This window comes from Bombus affinis, chromosome 5 (assembly GCF_024516045.1).
Source record: "Bombus affinis isolate iyBomAffi1 chromosome 5, iyBomAffi1.2, whole genome shotgun sequence".
Taxonomy (NCBI): domain Eukaryota; kingdom Metazoa; phylum Arthropoda; class Insecta; order Hymenoptera; family Apidae; genus Bombus; species Bombus affinis.
Genome location: NC_066348.1, coordinates 13,591,763 through 13,617,626, shown reverse-complemented (window position 1 = coordinate 13,617,626; position 25,864 = coordinate 13,591,763). Strand labels below are relative to the sequence as shown.

Below are 25,864 nucleotides of genomic sequence, written 5' to 3'. Positions count from 1 at the left end.
GATTATTTTCGGAAATGATTCGCGGGATTAACCTTGAAATGGTATGAGAACGCGCGAATATAATTATGTATCACGTTTTTCTCTTTATCGCTTTTATTATGCGTCATGACGCAAATATTTTACGATTCTTTCGTTTTTTTTTTGTTTCAGGTAAGCATCGCTAACTTTGATTCCTCGGAAATGGTTTCTGATTCATAAGCCCACTGGTAACGTACTAATTACGCTTATTAGAGAACACCTGACGTTAATGGAAATGCCCATACCGCGTTTGTTGCCGAGCTTTTTAATGGTCATACTTTTGATTGCTTATCGTTTCTGTTAGAATTAAAGGTTGGAGAATTTGATCGAATTAAAAAGAAATTTAAAAATTGTAGCGCCATCGGTATAATTAATTTTAAACGCGAAGAGAAAGGAAGTTTAAAAGCGTAAATGATTGATTTTAAGATGGTCGGTAAGTTCGATACGAATTGCGAGTTTGAAGATGATTCTGTTAAAGAATAAAAAATAATTCAAATTCCCTGATCATCGCATAATCACGTAAAGATATATACGTTTTCATCTTTTTATAGAGTAATTCTAAACGGCAACAAATTTTCAAAATGGATAGTCTTGCGACTATTTATGTCGACGTTTAAACGTCTATGATGTTTCGCGAATAAGACAGGTTTATAGTATCACATTTGCAATTAGCGTGGTTAGATCGGCCTGTTTCTCGATGTTGATAATTAATTACGATAATGATTAGCGTATCGTTACGCGTTAGAATCGGCGTGAATTTACGTATGTATTTATGCAGGACACGAGCGTATCGAAAGCTTCGATTTTAAATCGACCACAATTAAATGCCGTGAACCAGCGTTGATCCAATATTATCCGTGTTCCGCTCGCGCGCGTCCGAACGATCGATACCGCGACAATGAACTATTTCGACAGTTGTATTCCACTATTTCGTCGGAAACATTAGACAGATTTTCTCTGTCTGCTTGTAAAATGCGTTTCACCGTATCTTTCGTGTATCGTTTTCTATGATAAAAGCAAAGTTCAAATCGCTTTATCCGTTGGTGGAATATTTAAAAATTTTCAAGCATTCCCGTAGTTGCATTTTCACGATATACAAAGTCTCGTTCATTGGATGAAGATAAAAATTAAACCAGAATTTGATAATATTTTTTTTTTTTATTCAAACTTAATTAGACGCGAAAGTTTGCGAGCATGTCAGCTATTTTTATTGGATTTCGCTGAACTCATAAAGACGGGTTCATCGCTTTCGAGAGTTAAAAGGCCAATCCGGGATTAACGATCTCTCCGTAGTTTAATTTCTCTCTATTTAATCAGTACCTACACGAAGGAAGAAGGAAAAATTGTATCTCCATGTTAAAAGAAAAATCTGCCAATTTATTATCCTGTGTTTCGTTTAAACTTTGCATCGATTATCGATGACTCTGATCTTTATTTCATCCTCCAAGTTTTCATTTCAATTTATTCCTACGTACACAGTCGTTTCTTTATACGTGTGCCTCGATCTTCCCAATCGATTGACCCGATCGATTTTCACTTTTATAAGACTGGGTCATTTTCCTCCTGATTGTAATCACCCTTTAGAGCGAACGCTTCAGTAAACGCTTGAGTGAATGCTCGATGAGCGATTATCTTCGACGATAGAAACCCTTCGTATTGGAAATTTGAAAAAATTCTTATTGAAATTTATTTCCAAACGCCTTCTTCAGCTTCCATACGTGGTTCAAACTATCCAACCTGCTTTCCCAATCGATTTCCGCTTCCGTAAGTATATCCTTTGCCCCTAGCGAGTGGCAGAAGGGCGGTCGTGCATTCGTCGACCGATCGATCACTCGATACACGCTGTTTAGCCGCGCGATGAAATCGCTCGGCCGTTATATTTTTATCTCGCTGAAGGATCTCTCGTCGACGATCTTCGTGCTGGCTAGTCCACGCGATCGATTTTTCCTCCTGCGCACCTCCAAGTCTGCGTTCGAATCGAGGAAAAAGCTCACGACCTCGGATCATGGAAATAGCCTGGCGATTTCATTAATTCCGACGTTCCACGCGAAGATTTATAACCCGTTGCGCGCGTGCCTTCAGAAAAACCGTTTACGTTTTCCCTGGAAACAAATGGAGAGATCCGCGAAACAGACGCATGTGCGGCCGCTCTTCGAGGAAAACGAAGCGATACAAGGAAAATCAATTAACCGTGGATGGTTCTGAGCAAGCGAAGCAGCTCGAGGTGTATCTAATTCGCCCGAACGTTTGCCAAATTTCCTGGCTTAGAGTAGCTACGATTTCCGCCGTGAGTTTCGTTCAATATCGTCGATGGGTCAGAAGGTTATGATTGCACGATTTGATTTATCCCGAGGGATTAGCGTTTTATGTTTGTGCACCTTGGATCATAGAGATTAGATTAGTTTCAATCGTCAAATATTTTTCCACGGAGAAACCGGGTGACACGACCCGAGTGTACGACACTTGGTCGATATATTTGGCAAAATAAGCCAGTTGGTGTCATAGATTTATTTATTTGAAATAGATGACACGATCCGTGCGTACGATACTTGATCGATATATTTGGCAAAGTAAGACAGTTTCATAGATTTATTTATTTAAAGTAATGTAAAAGTAAATTTTTAGAAATAATATTCTTAATCTGGTATCGACGTTAGGTTTGCCTACTTTTTTATTTCCGCAATCGACGAATAACATTTTCGGATAGGATTGGAAAGAGTTAAGAGCAAGGTAAAGTCAATCGATAAAACTTATAAAGCAAGGAGTGGCGAAAGACCATAAAGTGGGCGCGACTTTCGTCCAATGTGCACTTCAATTAATTCGCAGACAGTCATCGCCGCAGTTTATGATAGTTGGTCTCGCGGACGCGTGAAATTTATATCAATCCAATGTGATGTACCTGTTGAACGCGATATTGATAAGAATTACGGTTATCGTCGCGCGAATTCCAGTGACTGATCTTTCTTTCACAATTATCTTCTACGTTATACGAAATATATTTCACGTACGCGTTTTCCGTAATTAAGCTACATGTAACAAGTATATAAGTATATAGCTATAACAAGTATATCCGAGTCCCTTTCAAACATTATTCCTGCAATTATTTTAATTATTTTATAAACAAACTCACAGTACAAAACGATTCAAAAACCTAGCTGCTTTTTCTACGTCTCGTTACATTCTGTCCATGTTACAGACAAAATCATAGTACAAAGCGATTACGTGTCTCAACGTGCATCCTCAGCAACTATAAACGATCATGTTACTCTCTTTCTCTACACTTCGCTACATTCCAACCATTTTGCGATCAAAATCATAGTGCAAAACAGTCAAACATCCCGATATCCTCTCTTCACAATTTTCAGCCAATTTTGCTACTCTCCTTTTGTCACCTTTCATCCTATCATATCCTTATCTTCTTAATTAATTAATTTTGTCATACCATCTAGTAGCAAAATCCGCAATAATTTAGTTTCCAACCTAATATATATCAAAATCATGACGTAAAACAAGCAAACAGTTCGACATCTCTTCGCAAATCTCCAAAACTTCACCTGTCCGAATCACCTCGATTCTCTACGTCAACAACTACCATAAGAAAGATTCTGTGAAAAGAGGCGAACGTCGCGTTATCTGCTGATTCCGTATTGCGCTATTTTCCTCGGTAGTCGATCGCGTGGCGGCAAACGAGGCGGGAAAAAGAATCGAGATGAATCGAGGGGTGGCGCGATCGAACCGGAGCTTCTTTCAGGCGCGCATGTCGTCTCTGCCTAAACGGGGTGTCCTTGTCGTCATGGTAACCTTTATGGGAAGGGAGAGGCTGCGATATCTGGGCTTGTGTGAGCACCGAGATAGAAGGAAACGTATATGAAACGAGAGACAAAGACGAAGAGAGAGGGACGTATGGACGAGAGGAACCATCCTGGTTGTCGTCATCATCATTTGTCATCGGTTGGAAAGGACGAAATTCGACTTCGAACACCGTGTATGTCGTTTTGCGTTTGATATTTTTCATCGTTCTTCCGCTTCTCCGTCCCCTAAACTCCCTTTTTCGCTTCTTTCTTTCATCCTTGTTCCTCGTTTCTTCCTTTGTATCGTGGATCGAAGGCTGCTTTGCAAAGGACCATTCGTTCTACGTTTGAGAGCGGGTTTTTCGACAAGGTAATTGGGCGGGAGGACGAGGATTCGCGTGAACACGAGTTGATTTAATGAAAAAAGCAGGATGAGTGGTTTGCCTGTCTCGTTGGCTACTTGTTTCGGCTGGCTCCTTAATGCCGTTTGACACGGTGTGTCCGCGCCGTTTCAACGACGTCGGATAAAGACTTGTTTAGCCATTGTTTCGCTTGTTCGTTGCATCGTATTCATCTGGCTCCGTGTTGCCGTGCAATGAACAGAACATTGAAATTATAAGGAGAGCATAGAATTAAGACACGCATCGTCGAATTTTGGCGAATTTGTTACACTTTATTCGAGTGACGTTGATAATCGACGCGGCTGATGATCACCGCAAACGTCCTAAGATTCGTTGTGTAACGTCAATTGCGACGATCTTTAGAACATCAGATTGCATCGATTCTCAACGTTTCTTGTTCGTACAATCGAATTTTTATCGTTGTTTCCGACAAATCGCAGGCATCGATCTCGAAGCTCTTGGCTTTCGAACAGAGACCGATCATGTCTGGGTGAATAAAATGCTCAACAATCCCCTTTCGTTCGAACGATGGTCCCAAACAGTTTGGAACGACGATCGACCGAGTAATTAGCGAGCACGCGGTAAACAAAGTTTTCATTTCCGCTCGGTGGCCCGTCAATGGAGAGAAACGCAACCGAAACTCGCGGAGAATCCGGGCCAAATACCGCACCGACATTTTCCACGTGCCCGTTTTTCCGCGACCCCCCCTTTTTTTTTCTCCCTCGGACCGTTCCTTTTGTCTCGTCTCCGAGCTTTTGTGTCGATCGGCACGAGAGCCGAACTCTCGCGCCTCTGCCGAGCGCAAAAACATCCGCGGTTCGTTGCGTTTCGAGGTTTCTGCGCGACTGATCAATCGCAACAGGTGCAAAAATCCGTTGGTCTGGTCATTCGCTTCCAATGAATGTCAAACGCTCGTAACTCTTTTGCAATTCTGTTGGTCAGAGATCTTCGAGTAAATAAATAGTTGCAGATCTTTTCAGGACAAACGAAAGTAGCAGTTTATCGTAAATCTGTGGAATTTTTAGTTACCGGGTGGTTTGAATCTTTTTACTGGTTTGAATCTACGAGAAACTTTAACCTCGTTCTATATTTGCGAAGAGATAATCCAGGTCAAATATTCAGTTCGAAATATTCTAGTCATCTGTACAATCCACAGATAGTAATCGATATTTAACGATGCGTCTTTCCTTTCTCTCGAAAACCTACAAAAAATCCTATAATCCCTGGCTCTGTCGAGGCATTGAAATTACGAGGAAAGAGGGAGACCAAAAAACAGAAAGAAAGAAAAGAAAGGAAAAGGAGAACATAAAAAGAAAATCGATCGGAATACTTCACCGATCCTTCGAATAATCTTACGACCTTACAACCCCAAAGTGGTTCCTTCGTCTCAATCTATTTCTCCCTGAGAAACTTCACAAAACGATCGTGTCGAACGATGTTAGATCAAGGTGAGAGAATCACATTGGGCCAAAACGGTGGCGAAATCGTGGTGTCGTCGAGATTATAGCAAGAACGGGAGAAAGGGAGAGAGAATCGATTTGGTGAGCGTGTCGGTGACGACGTTGCGAAACCGCCCGTGAACGCGCGTAAACTATCGAGGCGTCTGCAAGTCAATATCCGAGAAACGCCGCGGCACCTAATTATCGGGGCAAGATTAACGTCGGCTTCGGTTATCGATTGTCTACGCTCCAAGTGGCGGCCAGACGGATTCGAGATATCTCGACGGCCCTCTGTCCACGGGTCGATATCCACGGTAGATATCGTGCGCGATCGTCCGTCGTTCCTCGACACGGTCGCGAGAAATTGACGACGAAATCGAAACGGCTGATTTATCGGCGAGACGGTGAGAAACGGAGGTCGCGATGAATCATGACTTATCGTTAGTGCTACGGAAAGCTGGCTGTTCCAAGGTTTTCTCATTGATCTACGATTTTTTTCTTTGTTCTTTTTTGCTTTCATTTTTTTTTCTTTTTTTTTTGTAAATGGGTTTCCGGTGGGAAACGAAAAGCAGTTTATTTGCCGTTGATTTGTGTGACTGCAAATATTTTCGGCTATGTTGGATGATTTGTTGCTATAATACGATCGGAGTGAAAGAAGGTGGAAATTTTCCGAGTGATCGTTCGTTTTATCTTCGTTTTACATTTTTCTCTTTTATTTCTTGAAGTCTACCTTGAGACTCGAGTTGCGAATCTCTGTGAATTATATGGAATATCTTGTTTGTTGGAAAGAACGTATCGAGGAAACCATCGAATACTAAGACGGATGGGAAAGGCCAAAGTATTAAATTTTATAAGTTGAAGCGAAACTTAGTGAGGCTTCGCGTTCGATAAATTTGACGTTTATTAAGTCGTAATAATTCATGGCTAAGTTAATTTAACATCTTGATGAGTCTTAAATTGACTTAATATCATGATAGGATACGTCTTCGATATTTTAAAAAGAACAGTCGAAGATCAATGATAATCAATTATCGGAGTTAAGTTAAGCAAGCGAAGTCTCGCGAATCTTATTAACGGATTAAAAGGAAACGTGAGGTGGAAAAAGTGCTGCGACATAATTCCATTAGCTTTCGTATCCAAACAATTCCGTTTTTCGCGAGTAAACTGGCGCGAGAGTCGAAACGGTTCAAATAGATCAATCGAAAAACAAAGAGAAAACTGTCGGAAAAAAGTGAGAAAAAAGGTAGACGAAGAAAACCAGTCAAGTGGAGCAGTGGATGAGAAGAGAAAGAAAGGTAGCGGCGATTCCACGTTGTAAAGTGGGTCGACTAATTACGAAGCGAGGATCGAAGCGTGCCTTTGTCGCAAGGGCACGGGAAAGAGCTAGGATGGTACTAGGAACGAAAGGAGACAGACGAGAAAAGGAAAAGAGCTGTTCATCCGGCGTGAAGCTGGAAGCTGCTGACGCGATCTTCTCTCTTCCTTTTACTATTTTCTTCTTGGAAGAACGTGACTGTCGTGAACTTCTTGTTACGATACAACCGAAACTTGTATATATCGCGGACTAGCATCCTCTTCCAAATGAGACTAATATTCTGAAAATTGAAATTTTTACAAGTTTTATATTACAAACTTTACGATTTACAAGTTACGAACTATCGGTATTAATAAATTTTCTTGTACAGTGCAGTTTATGCAATTGTAGCGGGTTACTTACGTCTGGGAAGAAACAAAGAAATGTTTTCTTAAACATCTTTTGGTTTGTTAATCTCGAAGTCTTTAAGTTGAACTCGTCTACTAACCCTTTTAATCTTGTCGGAGAAGAAACTCTCTGTCTCTCTGTCTCTCTCTGTCTGTCTTTCTCTCTCTAGAGTAAAAAGTTACTACCTTCTTTCAGTCTGGATATCCACTTTTTACCCGTGCCAATCTCCAGTCTTCGCTAAACCAGGTAACTTCTTCCCCAAAAAACTCACCTTCCCTGCTGGACCTATCTTACGAAATTTCATTCTTTATTTCCAACTTCAATCTTCGAACTTGGTCGTACAAAAGATTCGTCTTAAAAATTTCTCCAACTTTCCGGGCAGAATTCATTTCGACTCATGCCCGCGATCGCGCGTTTCTCTAGATTCACTGGCATCGCGAGATTTTCAAATTTCGAAATTCGAAGACGGAACCAGCCTTCTTGTTTCTTTTATCTGCGTGCAATTACGTTAATATTTTATGAGCAAAATTTCACGTCCCAGCACGAATATTTCATTTTCGAAATCAATGATCACGCACAGACACAATTAAACGTATTATTTTTGCTCGATATTAACGAAAAAACATCAAAGTCGTTATTTGCCGTGATTAAAAATAACGTTGCGATGGTATTATACATTACGGAACGACGATATTAAAATAAAATTCGCCTGGTGTGTAATTTCACGCGCGATGTGTTGCCAACGATTCTCTCGCAATTTTTCCACAAATTTCAACAATTTTTTTCACAATAGAAAAAAACACGATTGGCTTGAAAATGATTCGAAGAACGTAACGGTATTTCTAATTAAAAATATACGCGAGATATTTCATACGAGGCGTCGTTCTACGAACATCACTGCATTACGAAATATCCGATCGATGGTCAGGGAAGGGCTAACAGCATTGTTTCGTCGAATTCTCAGTTTTTCCTGATCGTGTAGCATCTGGTGCCTGCGCTACAAGCTTTCTCCCCTCGTCGATTCGATCGAGCGACGCATTATGCACCGTGCACGCCCGCAGGATATGCTAATTGCACGCTGGTTAACAGTACGCCATAGATGCGTGTCGGTCGACGTGTTTCCACGCCAGCAACGCTCGTGATATCGCTTCTGAATCGTTCAATTTATCGATGCGTGCGTGAGCCTGTTGAATCGTGAGAGGGATCGTCGGATTTTTAGAGGATGATGGAATGCTATGCGTTGATTTTATTAATTTCACGTTATATCGTCCTTCTCTTTTCTCACGAGACGTTTACCTAGAAGTTGTGAAGCTTTTTTATTCCTTTGTTCGCAGAGATTACGTTGACTCCGGAATATTTAAAGATTCCTCTAGAATCGACTAATTTTTCATAGTCTTTCTTCGCTAACGATATTCGGTGTTTTCATTAAATTTAACATTTTATCAATCTCGACTCTATTTTTAAATACAATTTCCAGCTACCGTACCGAATATCAAATCAACGTTTACATCATAATAACGTTTATCGCAATAAATTCGTCCTTTTTACCGAAATTCAATGGCCTTCGATATTTTACCAGGCGTTATTCCACCATCTTTCACGATTCGAAAATTTCCACCCTCTTCTAAAATTTCATACCCCTGCAATTTTTCTACATCCAAGTTTAACCGTTCGATGTCAAACAACACGCGGAAATTTATGTGCAAGATAAACAGAGAAAGGCTGCAACGATTCGAACGTTGCACGAAAAGTCCGGCGTTTTCCAGCGGCGAATCCGGTCGACGTACCGTAACTGATTTATACGGTGTAACACAGTTTCCCCGGTATCGTGCGTTTTATTCACTCTTAGCGGTGCTGAAACGGAACACCGAGCGATCTTGTTGGTTTAGTAGCGGCGGTTGTTGCAGCGTGCGCTTTGTTAACAATATCGTTTCTCGTTTCCCATATTTTCTACGGTGGACGAGCTTTCGGTCCTGCACTGTGTACGGTGGTTCTACGTTTCTTTGGTCAATGGCTGTCGCGCGCGTTTCTATGAAAAATGTCCGGTCTCAGGACTGCTCGGTCTCGGGAGGTCGTCGAAACGGAAAGAATCTCAATTGCGAAATCAAAGGGTTAAATCGGCTTGCTGTGCATTTTCTTAGTTTTCTCTTCGCCCTCTCTTTATCCTCTTTAACGCTGCTACTTTGTTCTCTTTCCATTCTTTTTGGCGTTTGATTTACCTTCCTTTCGTTTTACCTTGTTCACGTTTAGCGTCTGACGAAGGTATTCGGACGTTTGTAGAAATTTTCTTGCCAGCGTATTGCGTGGCTGTATTTCTACGTGAAAAAACAAATCAAACACATAGAATAACAGCTTTTCATACGACGCTTTGTTTCCGAGAAAATTTACTTTGAAGGTTCATCCGATCGGTGTGCAACCTATCTCCTTACGAATGTACGTTCGTTGCAGAGTACTGTTTCTACTTGTCCTTGTCCATGAAATGCAACAGGACAATACAATACAGGACAACAGGCTGTTAAGAGACATCCTGTGCGTAAGAATTTGTCAAAGAATTTTTTCGATCACCAATAAATTTTTGTTTCTATGATACGTATCATATTCGGGTTAGTTATATTTAATATTAAATAATTATTAATACGATTATCGTGTGTTTGCAAAGAAATTACTCCATTATTACATCCTCGTATTTTATTCCAGCTTCTTCGAATCCAGAATTTCTCCATTTATACCGTAGACCAATTAACTTCGCGAGTTCCTGAAGCATTTTAAGTGGTTTTCGAAGGATAAACTGAAAGGAGAGGAAGGATTGGTGACATACCCGGCGAATCGTATAACCGCATTAATCCGCAAGGTTCCCATTGGGCTTCGGCTTTGCGTTTACGTCACTATCGATGCTCCGGTTACGTCGACCTGTGCAACCAGCACGACAACGTGACCTTAAAGTCCGTTTCTCGTCGTGGAAAATGGGTTCTCCGCTCTCTGGGCATGGAAAATGGATTCCAACTGTCTTTGTGCTTCGATTCTATTCGTCTAAATGATTCACCGAGTGTCTTTAGCGTAGTTCGTAACCGCTTCGGTCGACGTTTTAAATTTTCGTGGCCATGAATTAAAAATTTCAATAATTCGATTAAGTAAAAATTCTTAGATCGGCGATTCGAACTTCCATATTACTTGTTAGCGCTTGGTAGTTAGATATCTGTGAAGTATTTTATTTTTATTTAGTTCTCAATAAACGAATACCAGGAAACTGGTGAAAATGGCTAATTTATAATTTTGCAGAGAAATTCCATAGATTTACAAATGCGCTGGTGATTTGAATTATCTGTCGTATAATATTAGCATTGATAGAAGCCTGTTCTTTACATTTGCGTTATACATTTCTTCATAATTTTTTCATTTTGATTTGCTTTAGTCCTCTCTTTTACGCGTTAACAATTTATATAGTACGTTAATTCGGCATTTCGCATCGGTAATTCATATTTTTCTTCGTGATTTCAAATGAAATCGTCCGATCGAATTGTTTAACGGAACGAAATAAAGAGATTGTCTTTCTGTCTCATTGACTTCTTTTTATGCATAGTCGTATAGGTTTGATAAGTTCTGCTCGGACGTCGGACAGTGGAAAAAAAGAAAAGAAACAAAAATGTAATCGGGCGCCGACAGATTATGGTTCGTTAAAATGGAATGGACTAATTAAGAAAGATACATGATGCGGACGTCGGGCAAAGCACAATGATGTAGTGATTATTTATAATGGCCTAGATATTTCCTCGCTGTCTGTTTCTGGGACACAGGAACGAGCTATTCCTTTTTTCTTTTTTTCTCGCTTTCTTCGTATTCGCTGAAACCTGCATATTCATATGCTGCCCTAATTTGTTTATTTCTGCTTCTAATCGTGTCACCAAAGTTCAAACTTCGCTTATCAATCGTTCTCTTTCATTCCTAAACTGTATCGTGAATTTTATAAACTTTGAAAATTCACGTATCGAAGAGGAAACGAGTTCTTTCCTGGTTGAAGACAAGTCAGATTCATAGGTGATCAAATTATTCTTAATTATACGTTCTATCTCATTGTTCGAAAGTTCCGGAAAAGAATAATAGCGCATTCAACTGTATAAGAAAAATAAATGAAATGCATTCTATTTGTACAGTTGAATTTGATATCGAACTTGTCATCGAATATTTTGTCATTAGGTGGTATTGACAAAATCCGCAATCACTTAGTTGCCAACCCAATAGTATCGGAGTTTTCAAGTTGGGACATCTTACGAGTAATACAATCGTCTTCTTCGAGGTTTCAAATATCGGTGCTTGTGGTGGTGAAATTTTGATAAAAGTACAGTACGAAACTTAACTTAAGTCCGTATAACTTAACAAATACAATAGCTGTTCTGTACGGTGGTGTTGGTTTATCGTTTCAAATGACGCATCGTTAAAAAATTTTTATAATTTTATCAAACAATAATTTTTGTTTAATTTTCGTTGAAACAAATCTTCAAAGCGATAGGCATCGTAAAAAAGCGATAAAAGCGGGAAATCAATTTTTTGATATCGCCGAATGTTATATCTCCTTAAGCGGAAATCCTTGAAATTCGCCGGGACTCGGGGACGTTTCCAGCTCGAAACGAAATTCCCCGGTATGTGGGTTAATTGGTTTTTGCGTCGCAACGTCTGTGCATCTGTGGCAATTTGCGTCAGGCCCGATCGATCGATGTTCTATCGAAGACACCGCGTCGCCTAAGGGCCGATTCTTCCGACGCTCGATTCCTCCACCAGCAGAAATTCTCTGATCCAGAAGCTAATGTAACGAACGAATCGTACCGGTTTTGAACCGATCGAAAGCTTAGCCTGCTATGCGTACTGCTGTCTCGAGACAGAAATGGATAGTTGCGAAAGGGAATATTTATTTGACCAAGAGAAGCTTTCTCGTGAACGATCCACGAGGAAACGTAGATTCGATGAAGTATCTGATGGAATAAGATGGATGTTCCGGGACCAAACTACCAGTGAAGCTGGTAGAAATTTTCTTGGTTTCGTATCAGGATATAGCAGAGAGGAATATATCCACTTTCGCATATTACGACAAATTTGAAAATCGAAACGAATTTTTGAAGCCGTTAAAAAATTGTTATACTTTTTGAAAAACGTTGTCCCGTTTGAAGCTTCATTTCGTTAGGCAGTAAGAACGCGTAGTCTAATATTGTCATGATAATCTGTTCAATTATCCAAATCATTTTTTTTAATGTAAATTAATTTGTTCAACTAAATAAAATATTTTTTCGCGCACGTATGTTCCGTTGTGTCTGCAATTTTCAATAACAATCACGTTCATATTTGTATAAAGTAAATTGTATATGGATATGAATGTTTTCGAGGTTACAAAAATGATGCGAAACAATTGATAGAACAATGTTTCGGTATAAACGAGTGACTTTTTAACACTGACAAGCTGAATCGCAAACGTTTCGACCACTTGCACGATAATAAACTGGAAAATCAATCCTCTCGATAGCCCGGCGATTCCAACACCGGTTTGTAAAATGAATGCGGAATAACAATCCCGAGAACAAAAGGCCAAACATCGATTCGCGAACGCTTCAAATCGGCTCGAAGTTTTCAGGAAAATCCGTGTCGCGAAATTCGGAAATCCGATTCATTTCCCCTCCTCGTTCAATTTTACCCTCGTCGCCCGACTAATCGATAAACTAAACAATACAAACTGCACATTCTTTCTCTATTTATTGATATACGGATGAAATCCATTGGTATAATGTCTTGAATTATTTCTTCTTTTGTTTTCCATGAGAAAGGAATTTGGGTAATTTAGATGTTGAAACTTTAATGTATTTCAAGTTAGAACATGTAATTATACAACGAGAGAGATTGAATTTCGACTATTAGTTTATATCTATTTGAAACAATATTTCAAAGACTAAATTCTTCCTACAAAATGAGATGCAGAGCCTGACAAACGAAATATGTTATAATAATTTTCCTGTATAAATCACAAATACTAATCCCAAGCTTTCAAGCATCGTTATATGTAAATCATCAGCTGCTTTCCTCATCCATCGCTACGTTTTATCCTCTCGTTCTTTTCTCAATTTTTATCGATCGTGGTTTACCGTATTTGGTATCGGAAAAGAACCGAGACACGAAATTTAAAGGTAGAAAGGGAAACAGAGACAGAGAGAGAGAAAGAGAGAGAGAGAGAAATTGCTCGGAGGACCGATAACGGAATTAAAAAATTTTCGAACGAACCGCGCCGATTTATTTCCGATTCAGCGAATCGTTTTCCGTGGTTTTTCGAAAAATCGACGCCCGACGCCGCACACAGAGGCCAAGTTATTAATAGGAATATCGTTTCCGACCGGCCATCCATCGACGGTTACAACACCACCATACGCGGCTGCACGTCCGACGATAATGGCGCGCAACCGTTCGAAAAATACCCCCTGGAGCTTGTTCGAATCGTTTTCAGCTATAACCACGACGTGTTTTTCCTCTGTTCGATCGACGAGCTGGTCGATCCACCTCGAAAATTGTTGTTTTACCATCGATAACAAAACGTAGTGTTTTAATTTTTCTTTTTTTCTTCTCTCTCTCTCTCTCTCTCTCTCCTTTCTTTTTTCTGTGGGCTTTGGTTTGACAGTGGGTGAATTTCGAATTCATTCGCCAGATTTCCATGATAATCGGATTCGGGTTTCTACGATGCGTGCTTTCTGGTTTGTTTCCCGATCATGGGGATATTGTGCAATTGCGCGTGGATTTTGTTTATTTTAACGTTTGCGGGCTTTTGGCGCACTGATCAATGTGACGTACAGTGGGTCACGGACGTATTCGTGTTCTCGTAATTATCGAATTCAACGATATGTTTTTCGAGTCTCTTTAAATATTATAACGAATCGGCGTTTTTCAATAAACGATACGTTGATCGATACTTTCATTCTGCTACTCTATATACGCCCGTTCCATCATACGACGATACAATTATATCGAATAATTTTATTACAAATCCATTATTTCGTTCTCGTCCCGTGTATCTTGCAAATGACGTACGAATAAACGAATAACTTGAGAATAAAACAGCAAAAATGAGGTAAAATTTGTTGCCATTTTCGAATGCCTGTAACCAGCAAAAGTATTTTAATAATTGTTATTTATTATTTATAATCCTCCTGCCCTGCCAACCAAGCTTGACTTCTGCTTGCTTCTTACGATCGATACCTCGTCCACTTTTCTCGTCTACGATATAAACTATTAAATTCTTCCATATCTAAAACCACATTTAGATGGAAATTCGCGATAAAGGTTCCTCGAAATAAAACCGCGAAAATCCTGCTACCATTATCAGCTTCTCAAAATTCACACCACGAAGAACCCTCGAATTACTCGCATCTTCAACAAACCATCGGACCATGTGCCATTCTACTTCCTATCTATCCGAGCGTCAAACTGCATTTAATCAATGGTTCCTCTTCACGAAGGGTCTTCTTGAGATCTTGAAAGCGGGGTGAACCACCGCTGTGTACGCGTCCAAGGACTCACGAACGCGTTGTCCCCGGCGTTTCGAGTGTCCCGATTACAGACGAGGGGTGTTTACGTGGTCAAGCGGGTCCTGGGAAAAGAGGGTGAGTCGCTCGATATTGGACGAAGGGCGAGGGTGGCGAACAAAGGAGCAGCTACTGGCTAGAACTTCGCCAATTTTCCGTTCCTAGCGACGTAATAAGTTTGTTGCAACCTCCTAGGGGTAACAGCGAGGACGCTGCCGCTGGTGGAGAAGGGCTGATCGATCTGGCTGCGAGGGGGAGGTGCTTTGTACCCGATTAATTCTTGCGTTTCGTTTGCCTTTTGATCCGCCCTTCGAGTGTTCGAAAAAAAGAATCAAACCTTTGCTAGCTGTTTTTCTCCGGAGATAGAAGCGACCGGTTCAAGTTAGCGATCGAATTGACCGTGGAATTGGCGAATAATCAATTACTGGGTTGTTTCTTGCTGCCACTGGTTCGATCAGTTACTTCGTTATTATGGTAGGATCGATCAGGGGATGTTGGTTTGAATGGTTTTCGGATCGATGAGTGGTGGTCTAATTTGTAGGTATCGATGTGATTTAAGTTGAATTTTAAGAGCAGTTGGTTAGACGTAGCGGAGAAATTATGGGGAAGCAAACATCAGAGAATGTCATTGGTATAATTTGCAAGCGACAAGACTGGCTGGCCCGAGTTAGGAGTGGAACTATGGCGAATAATTAATTATTTGGTTGTTTCTTGTTACGAGCGGCTTAATTGGTTGCCCGAGTACTCCGGTGGGACCGATTAGGTGACGTTGGTTTCAATGGTTTTGCAAACTGCGAATCGTGTCTAATTTGCAAATACATATCCTGTTGCGACTTAAGATGAATTTTCGGAGGTTTGGTTAGACGTGGTGAGAAATCATAGGAGAGAAAACTGTTCTAATTATACGTGTATCTTTTTATGAAAATTATTATCGTGCCTGTTAACAATCAACGACGCGACGTATAATCTTTATGCGGTTTCTTTGGAGAGTACAAGCACGTGCACCACCACCCCCTCCCCCCATCCGTGAGGGTTGTTCCTCGTTGAGAGGAGCGCGAGACAAAGGGTACAATGCCGCGTGGAAAAGCGCAACGTGGAGAATTCACGGTGGAAACTGCGGCAGAAGGTGGTCTGGCAAGAAACCGGCGCGAGACCGGCCGCAAAGCGGCTTATCATCGCGTTATCGATTTTGGCCGAGACGCTGCCAGCTGGAGCTCGACTGGCACAACTTGTTTTTTTTTTCTTTTTATCGTGAAACTTACCTTTTTTGCGATAAATAGATAGGACTTGGACGGGTGAACGAACCTTTACTCAAAACCAGTTTCGAACTTCGATTTTTGTCTGGACGAAACGGTCGATTATCGTCCCGACGCAATTTCTTTCTGTTCTCCTTTCTTCGTGGAATAACTTCTTTGATTCTGGAATTTTTGTCTCGTTTTATCGTATAACGGATCCGTCGAAGAACAATCGCAAAGAAATGTAATTTTTGGCCACGTACTTTTTCGCGTTATGCAACAAATCGTTTTTACCAATTATTAATAACGGAGATATTTTGTTATATTTTTGTAAAGATGACACGTGTGTATTTATTTATTTCAGCCTGATGGCCGAGAAATTGGACTTGGCTTTACACTGTAGAGATGACATCACGCAATCAAGCTTTTACAATTCCTTATTTCGTCAAATGCAAAATAATATATTACAAGAAATAAATGTCATTTATACTTATACGAAAGATGAGGTAAATGAAAAGATCGTGTTTGTGGATAGAAAGAACATGGGGAATCACGACGAAGATAACGTGAAATTAATAAATCGTGAAATTATCAAAGTAATTGATAATCATAGAGTGTGTTGGAATACGAGTGATATTTTTCTAAAAATAAAAACTCCAAACATTTCCATCCAGATTGCCGCAATAAATTCACGATTACTTATCGCAATAAATTTCTCATCGAAGAAATCTTCCCAGAGCTCTCAATGTACTATCGGTGCTTCCATCATTTATATTAAATCCAGTACAAAGTGTGACACTCGTAATCTAATCTTTCTCCCCGGAGTCACAGACAGTCCCTCTTCGATTCTGGAAATATTCCAATAGAAATACGTTCAATCCATCGATTTAACCACCATCGATAATATACGTGTACATAGATTCTTGCGAATATTTAGTTTTCGCTATCGAAACCTATCGATGTTATTCTCGTGATTATTAATTATTAATAGTGTCGATATTTTAATTCTGCTATTGTAAGTACACGCATCACGCGCCATGTAAATATCGAAGATCTACGATGTTTCTGTCTTTGAACGAAAAGACTTACGGAATTTCAATTAATACGTAAAACGGTATATAAACTAAATAATTTTCAGCGGTTCTGACTATTTATATTTCTTCGATTGTACCGTCCATTGAAAAATGATTTTGTTAAAGACGGAGGAAAGATATCGATTTGATGCGTGAAGAGTATCGACGAAATTGGCGCGAACATTCACGGAATACGATCGAAGGCAATTGTCTCCGGTGATATCGACGGTAATAGGATTTTAGCGATGAAACACATCGGAACACGTGCAGTTTGGATCGAGCATCTTGTCACGACTGTCCCTCCCTTGAACGCTCCGTAGTCGAATGTTATCGACAGCTGGAAGGGACGGTATGCTTGATCGTCGGATGCCCTGCAGTCTCCACCTGTCAGATTCGTCCTGGCGGAACCGTTTCAGCGACGATGAAAGACTCGTCAACCCGTGAAACGAGTCCCTCCACGATCTCTTCCCTCGTCCGACGTTCAATTCCTTCCCGTTTTGTACTTGCTGGGAAATTGGGTTAGCGTAGGGATTTAATCTTGGATGTCAAGGACTTGCACCACTGTTCTTCTATCTTCACAGCGATGTTGTAGTATCACCGTGTGTTGGATTTTAGGCAAAGTTACCGGAATGTGGCGTAATAAGGAAGAAGATGCAACGGAGAAAAAATAAGGGCGAAGAGAAATAAGGGTGAGATGGGTTTGGAGAGTGAATGAAATACTATTAGGTTGTCCGAAAAGTTTCTTTCGTTTCATAAGGTGATAATAGATGAGCAACAATTTCTGTTTTATATTATTTTATTGAATTAGGTGCGATGCAATTCGTTCTATTTCTATTATTATGTTCCTGCATAATTCAATAAACTAATATAAAACAAAGAACACTGTGTGTCTATTATTTCTTTATAAAACGAAAGAAACTTTTCGGACAACCTAATATTTCAAAACTTGCTCTAGGAATTATGGACTTTTTAATACAACGTTCTTACACGGATTCGTTAGTCCATTGAAAGAAAAATGAGAACGTTAAATTCTAAATCTATACGTTATTACGCTAGGGAAAAGTTTGTTCTCGAATTACTGCAAATTCTGCTTTCACTGACCAGCATCATTTTTCTCGCGATCTTTCCACTTACAAGTCTCCTTACTTACAAGTCTACTTATTTCTATATAACCTTCCTCGCGCCCTAAACAAACGCTATCGCGCAATCATCGACCATCTCGCCGTTCGAAATCTGCACAGCCCCCATTTATAATACAATTGCCACAAGCGCCGAAATCATATTCCGCCTGCTATTCACTTCGTTCGCCGCTGCAGCATCTCTGCGATTCCTCTGTTCGCCACACAAATCGTCATTGTTCCATCTCACGAATCTTTCAGAGTGAATTCGGCGATCAACGTGCGAGGCGCACGCTGTGAAAACGATTTTCCTTCCTCGTCCGGTACAAGCTGTCGCGTGATCACGTTATAGCGTAGAATTTGATATGGCGAGCCACGGGGAGAAGCGTGGGGTGGCTCCTTTCACGAAAGTCCGCTCATAAATCATCGTCAGGTTCGTTGACAAGTTTGTACAGGCCTTATACGCGAAACCAGGAGGAGGGCGGCCGGTTGTTTATCGTCTGTGTATACCCGGTGCAAACTCGTCCCCTTTGGACGAAGCCTGGGCCGCATTCACGGCAAACCGACACACCGACCCCTCTGGTCGTCGTCGTTACGCAGCCTAATGGCGACGCTGTGCCCGTTGTCGCGGCACTGGTCAACGCGTATCGCGTGTGTAACCGTTAATTGGAACCTTTATGCCGGCCACTGATACGCGATACCCCGCGATCCGTTTCTCTCTGTCATCCCCTTGCCGCTGTTCTGGCCGACGGCGCTTATGATCCACCGATTGCCGTTTGCTTCCGCTCGCGTAATTGGATAACCGAGGGTCGTTGCCGCGGTTGACTCCGATTTTCTGGACGTCATCGGTATTATCAGCGAGCTTTGCTTTCCAGTTCTTTTGGCTTTTCGATCGGTGGCTTGGACACAGGACGGAACGATGATTTGGGGATTGCAGGATTCTTGGATTATCGCGGTGTATGATCGAGGATTTGATTCGAAATTACGGGCTTTTGGATGGTTGACTGAGGAATGATCATGGTCTTAGACGGTTAATGGGCTTTTCGAGGGTAATGGGCTTTTTAGATAGCTTTGAACGGATGATTGGTGTCACGGAGCGCAGGGTTGGAGAATTTCTGAGCGACGAGCTTCTGAGTTATCAGGGCAGATGAAAGATTTCCAGAAATTTGCTTCGGAATTGTGAAATTTTCAGTTGATCGATAGAAGAAGAGTCAGGCTGGATTCGTTAAGCTCGTTTCGGCTTTTTGTAATTTTCGAACTGACGATATATCGCGGATGGATAATTCGGAGAATGGAAATTGCTTGCTACGAGGCATTTACTTTGTAATTGTACAATCTTGAGATAGTTTCTTGTATTGTCAACGGGGATTAAGAATTTAGAGTGTTTCCGAACGATCGTCAGGTATTATTTAAAAACGAGACGATTAACGAGGACGATAAAATCAAAAAGGTTTGCATTTTTCACGCGGTATCTGATTCGTCGCCTTCGTAAATCAATTTCACTAATGGCGTTACGAATCATCTTATTAACCAGACCTAATTCTTACGTTTAAAATTAACTAAATCAAAACCGTTAAACGAACACGCTCGGCCGCCAAATATTTACGTGGCCTGATCTCGAATCTTATTCCTTGACGGAAGAGAACGTGTTCCACATCTCGTTCGGTCTGCTCCACTTCCATCAGACCAGGCCGTCAGCGAACGAAACGTTAGAATAATGTTTCCTTTGAAACACCTTGGCGAATCCTCGGTGGCGAAGAAACAAAGATCCAGTGTCTGGAACGGAGAGAGCTCGCTCCATCGGGAAACCGGCAGACCTTCGTTCTTCCAGCTTGCTGGATTCGCTACGAACTAACCAGACTGCTGGCACACGAGCTTGAAATTCCCCCGGCGGGGAGAGACCAGTGCGATACCGCTTCAGAACGCTTCAGCTGATCCCACGACAGGTTTCGTCCGGTCTTTCTGTCTCTCTGTTCACTCTACCACCGAATTTCTCTTGCTAATAAGCGGAAATGGTTGGGAAGCAGAACGAACATCGAATATACGTGCCTGTAACGATAACGAGTGATCCATATTAAATTTTCTTCCATTTTGTTGATTCGTTCGCACGAAGTATACATCAGCCACTTGTATAAAACACGACTAATTGAGTTGACATTTTGATTATCAGCGGTAGAAGAAAATTTTCTTTCGTCTAAGACGAAAGAATATAAAAATTGTACAAATTCTAACAACTTGCGGTACTAACTTTACGCCCAACTATGTTTCATTCGCTCGGTTTTCCAATCTTCCCATCGATAATCTTCCCATTCGATATCGAAGTTCGAAAAACATTTTTGCAATACGATTTTACCAAATAATTTACAAAGAGAATCGCTCGAGAGGAATACAAAAGGAACAGTTTGCAGAGGATTCCAAAGTAAATCGATATTCTTCGAATGATACGGGTTATCCTTCCTCAGAGCGATGATTCTATCGATTCTCTTTGAAACATCAGCTATGGTGTCCATGTACAGTTTGTCTTATGCAACACCGATACACTGTCAGTTTGTCACTGTATCTGCAACAAAGCTGATCGAAATACCGACAGACCTGGGAAACATCCGCGTTCAAAAGCATATGATACGTACCGCGAAGAGCAGAGAGTATTATCAAGCGTTGTTGCGTAGGCTGCAATAATCTATACGTCACACGCTAAATTGATCTCGTGTGTCGGGTGCACTAGGCGTGTCCAGGTGAGCTTCCAAGCTAATTACATCAAGGCATAACATGCTGCAATTACCATTGCTTCTGTAAACTGATTAATTTACAACTTCACTCGGTTCCCTGATTAACGAGATCCTTTCTCTCTGTCTCTCTTTTCCAACGTTTTACTCCGCCAATTATTGCGTCCCAAGATAATTAGTCGATTAAAACGTCTGTCATATTATGTACATAGAGAAAAGTAGGTAAAACGAGTGTTGTTAAAAAATACAATTTCAGAAAGTTAAGGACGATGAACTTTGAAGAAATTGTTTTTTGAAAGTTCCTTACTACGTAGAATATAATTCGAAGAATATATCTCGTAGAAAACAGGAATTAATTCTCTCGTTTTGGAGACGAAGTTAAAGTGTCGGGAAATTGTAACTGGAAGAAATAAAGGAAATATGCAAATAGTTCGCGGTAAGAGGGAGGCTATCTGTTACGAATCGATTTGAAGATCTTCAAATACGAAAGAAAAGACAGTAAACAGCTTTGTGGAACTGTGTATGGTTCGGCTTAAAAAGAAGTATGTACCGAAAGAAAAGAAGGAAAGAAAAGTGGAAGAGGAAGCTGTAGATGCAAGTTGCGGGTAGAAAAGCCGCGGCCGCAGGCCACGGAGGCCCGGAGCGGACTCGAAAGCACTAAAAATTCACGCAACAGGTCGTTCTGTTTAGTAGAGGATCGCGACTATGCGTGTGTGTCTTCGTTACGCACGTGTTTCCCCTTCCGTCGCGTCTTCGTACGCACGTGTAGACGCGCGTGTGTTCTCCCACGCAACCAAGTAACAACCCGTTCCTTGCGTTCCAAGTGTAACGAGACGCGAGAAGAACGCTGCGACTAGCGAGGCTTCGGTTTACTTCTTAACAACGCGCGTCTTGAGTAGAACTGTACGAAACTATTTAATTATAAAACCGAAGGTCTTCTCATGCGCTTTGGTCGATTTTTATCGCGGTATGCATATTTCGACGAGAGTGGAAGAAATAGAACCTAGACAGAGATTTATTTCGCTCTCTCGATACCGTGACAAATATTCTGTTTCTAATATTTTGCACGCTCTTAGGCAAATTAATTTATCGCTTAAAATGGTGGAATAAAATTCAACTCGTGTTTTCGAACCTGAGTCTTTAATATCGTGTTATAACGATCGGTGCAACTGTAAACGATTAATTAAAAACAAATTTCCTGTTAAACGCACGAACATTCGCGGTTTAACAATTATAAATTAAAGAAGACTAAAAAACGAGATTAAAAACGTTTCCTTGTTAGAATGTCCAAAGTGGTCGATTGTAATCATCATCAAAAATCTTCTAATTTTTCCTAGAGTATCTCGCCAAAAAATATATAAAAAATCAACTTTGCATCTTGAAAGGTTCTTTCGCTCCATTTTCAAGCGCTTGCCGCGTGTTCCTTATTTTCCAAAGCCGGTACGATCGTTCCATGGTGCAACAACATCGGGTTCAGAAGGCGTTTATGGTCGAAGGCGTTTTTCGAAACACTCGCAGCGTTTCGTTTTGGAGAAAGGGCGGCAGAATCGAAGAGGAACGAGGGGAGGGAAAATTAGCGGGAGGTCGATGCGAGGAAGACCGTAAAAGCGAGCCACTAAAGAGTTGGAGTGCAGCGTAGGAATCTCGCTCGCTCCCATAAAGCGAGTTTTAAGTCTCCCTCTTTCAATGCAGCCTCTTTCTCTCTCTCTCTTTCTTCCTCTCTCTCCCTCTTTGTCTTCATGGTCGTAACTTGGAAAACCAGAGGAAGGGATGTTTTCGACTGCGACTAATGAACTTCATCCCTCTGCTGGCAAGGAACAAGCGAACAAGGAATTCGAGCGAGAAATTGCGTGGCGAAATTTTCTACGATTCTCGTGTCACTCGTTAAAATTTTATTTTTATGGAATCGTTACAGTAGATTGTTATTTTTCCTCCTTATGTTTTTTGGTAGATTTGGTCGTTTATTCGTTAACTGGCACATGACCGAATTTTCGCAACGATATAAAATTTGTATTTGCGATAGCAGCCACAAGCAAACCAAGTTGTATTCGGTGGGATGATATTCTGTAATATCGATAGAACGACTATTTATGAGGAATTTTTACTAGATAGCGAAACAATGACAAGTATGAATTTGTACAAGCACGATACGTCGGTGTATTTTAATAGTCTTCTCATTTTTTCTTCTTTTTGCTTGTTCGATTGTTCGTCCGATGCTTTTGAATTTCTAACGAAAAGAATATTTTGTGAATGAAGATCGAGAGAAGACGGGAGAATATTTATGAATTTCGTGTAAAAGGAACGGAGAGTCTGTCTTATGAACTGCATGAGAGAAGTCTGCCGGTTATTTTTGGAGAATCGTTTGCCGTTTTTTATTCGGCTTGGTGAAAGATGCGCGTGGGTGTGCACCCGCTTTATAGCGTTTTAGTCTTCCAGCTTTCGTACGTGGTTACTTTGAAACTGTAAATAAATATTCTTTATCCGTGTGCAAATATTTTTCAAAGTCGGTGTATGGATATAATTACCGCTGCACAATTTTCCTATCAGCGCGAGAAGCAACGATCTATCGTGCTAATTCTATCGTTAAAATTCCATTTGCGTTCGAATAAATTGTAATCGAAATCGTCCAACCCCATTCTCGTTAAACGTTCTGTTTCCTTGCGAAAAACCGCGAAGAAAATTCTCCATTGATATCTACGGCAGAGTGCGAAGGACGACTGTAACCCGTGCAAACTCGCAAGACAGAAGGGGGTAAAGTTTAATTACTGGAAAAAAACGAATTTCCAACGCGTGGTATATTAACCCTTTGATCGTTGATACATTCGACGAGAGGAGAGCCACTCGGTGTTCCTTGTTCTTTGGACAACTTTACGAATCTACTTTGATCGGTGGAGGGCCGGTGGATGCACTTCAAACGTTCTCGTTCTCGCTCCAGGTTTACCGGTTCTCGTTATTTCTGCATCGTTTCAACGATTCCCAACGGCGTGTGCCCTCGAGTTCGAAAAACAACCAGCCGACCAACCAAGACGGAGTCGCGATCTAATTAAGACTACCCTCGCGGTTTCGAGATCGCTCGTTAATTCTTGCTTTTAAGACCGGCTACTTTAAGCCTAGATATCGAACGCTTTCAGTCCTTCATCTCTTTTGATTTCTTTTTTTTTTTTTTTTTTCGTTTGAACGAGGTTGACGATTTAATGGTTCGGAACGGTGTGACAAATGTATTTATTTTAAATCGGACGCAATCTCTTCATTCCCAAGGGATCAACGAGGCAAAGTGGTATCAAATGCAAAAAGAGAAAAAAGGGCGGGCGAATATGGCGAAGGATATCGATCTCACGCCACTTAAACTCAAAACCACCCCCCGTCTCGTTCTACATATGGCCGTCTAAAAATCCACAAACTCTCAAACCTTCTTCGAACGCGGTAAAACCTTGCAATATCTTCACCCTGCAAGCTGGTAAACTCGATTAATCGCGCTATGAGAAGTTTCGTTGAACGAAGAACTCTCGCGAGGAAGAAAGCAGAACAGGGAAATAGAGAAAAATACCACGGAGTGGTGTCCGACATCAGGATATTTTCACGCAAAACCACCCCATTGTCTCGTTCTATTAAGCCCAATACAAAATTCCTAAAACTTTGAAATCTCTTCCAAACTTGGGTAAAACCTTCCTATCACTTCTGCGATCTTTTCGCCAGAAAAAGAATCAACGGATCAGGCTACGAAAAGATCCGAAAGAGAAAAACATAGAAAATAGAGAAGTACAGACGGAGAGTATCGATGATGCACGGTGGTCTCCCCACGGCATACGCGTAATTGTAAAAATACGGTGAAAGTGGATTAGCCACGGGGAACGCGTTGCATCCGGACAAATCCGTGGGCAATTGCAGCTGTTCCCGTGCAGATGTCCAGGATCCCGTCCCCCGTGGGTATATACGCGTGCGTTGCAACTGCACCGGCGCGTTTAAGTGGCCTTCCGTGGGGGACGGACGCTCGTCGTCCACTTTCAAAGGAATCCACACGCCGCAGCCACGCACTGTCTCGTCGGAGGATGCGCGTGCACCGTTATTGTTCCATGCTGTTTTCCTGCCTTTTTGCCTCGGCCCTTTTTTCTTTCATACGCGCCGTAGGCGTGCCGAACACTCCTCTCGGAACACGGGTTAGGCCTGCGTAACTCGGTGCTGTGTCTTCGTAATGAATGCCAACGCGTGGGTGGACGTCGATGACACTGTCTTTTTTCACGCTACTCAGCAGTATACCGACGATAGGTGCGCTTTCCGGCTTCTTTGTGGGTGAAATTGTCTCTCGGATCTTAATGCTACCATCTGATAAATTATTTCGGCTTGGCAGTGATTTTGTGTTTCTTGACAACCGCGAGACGGTGTACGAAGTTTATGAGAGTTGCTCGCGATTGAAATAATTCCGGACCTTTGGCTTGAAGTTGATATCTCTGTTTAGAGTTGATTTATTAATCGTAATTGCATTAAGTTGTCCGGAAAGTTTCTTTCCTTTCGTAAGGTGATAACAGATGACAATTTCTATTTTATATTATTTTATTGAATTAGGTATGATCCATTCCGTTCTGTTTCTATTATTATGTTGGTGCATAATTCAATAAACTAATATAAAACGAAAAACATTGTAGGTCTATATTTCTTTATAAAACGAAAGAAACATCTCGGACAACCTGATAATTACATGAGTACGGAGGTATACGTATTTGGATGCGCGTTGTCGAAATAATCCTAAACTCTTGATTGGTAGTTACGATGCTAGATAGGAGTTGATTTATTAATGATAAATATAGTCT

At 41.1% G+C, this 25,864-nt stretch overlaps 1 protein-coding gene and 1 long non-coding RNA gene across 3 annotated transcripts in view; one reads left to right on the top strand and one right to left on the bottom strand.

The window, feature by feature from the left end:
* LOC126915993 (serine/threonine-protein kinase NLK) overlaps positions 1-25,864 on the top strand; it is a 218,200-nt gene that overhangs the window by 81,532 nt on the left and 110,804 nt on the right. The window lies entirely within an intron of this gene.
* LOC126916058 (uncharacterized) lies at positions 1,375-2,510 on the bottom strand. The gene is made up of 2 exons (XR_007710415.1): positions 1,756-2,510; positions 1,375-1,667 (listed from the first exon to the last, which is right to left on the bottom strand). It is a non-coding gene; the product is annotated as an uncharacterized LOC126916058 (long non-coding RNA).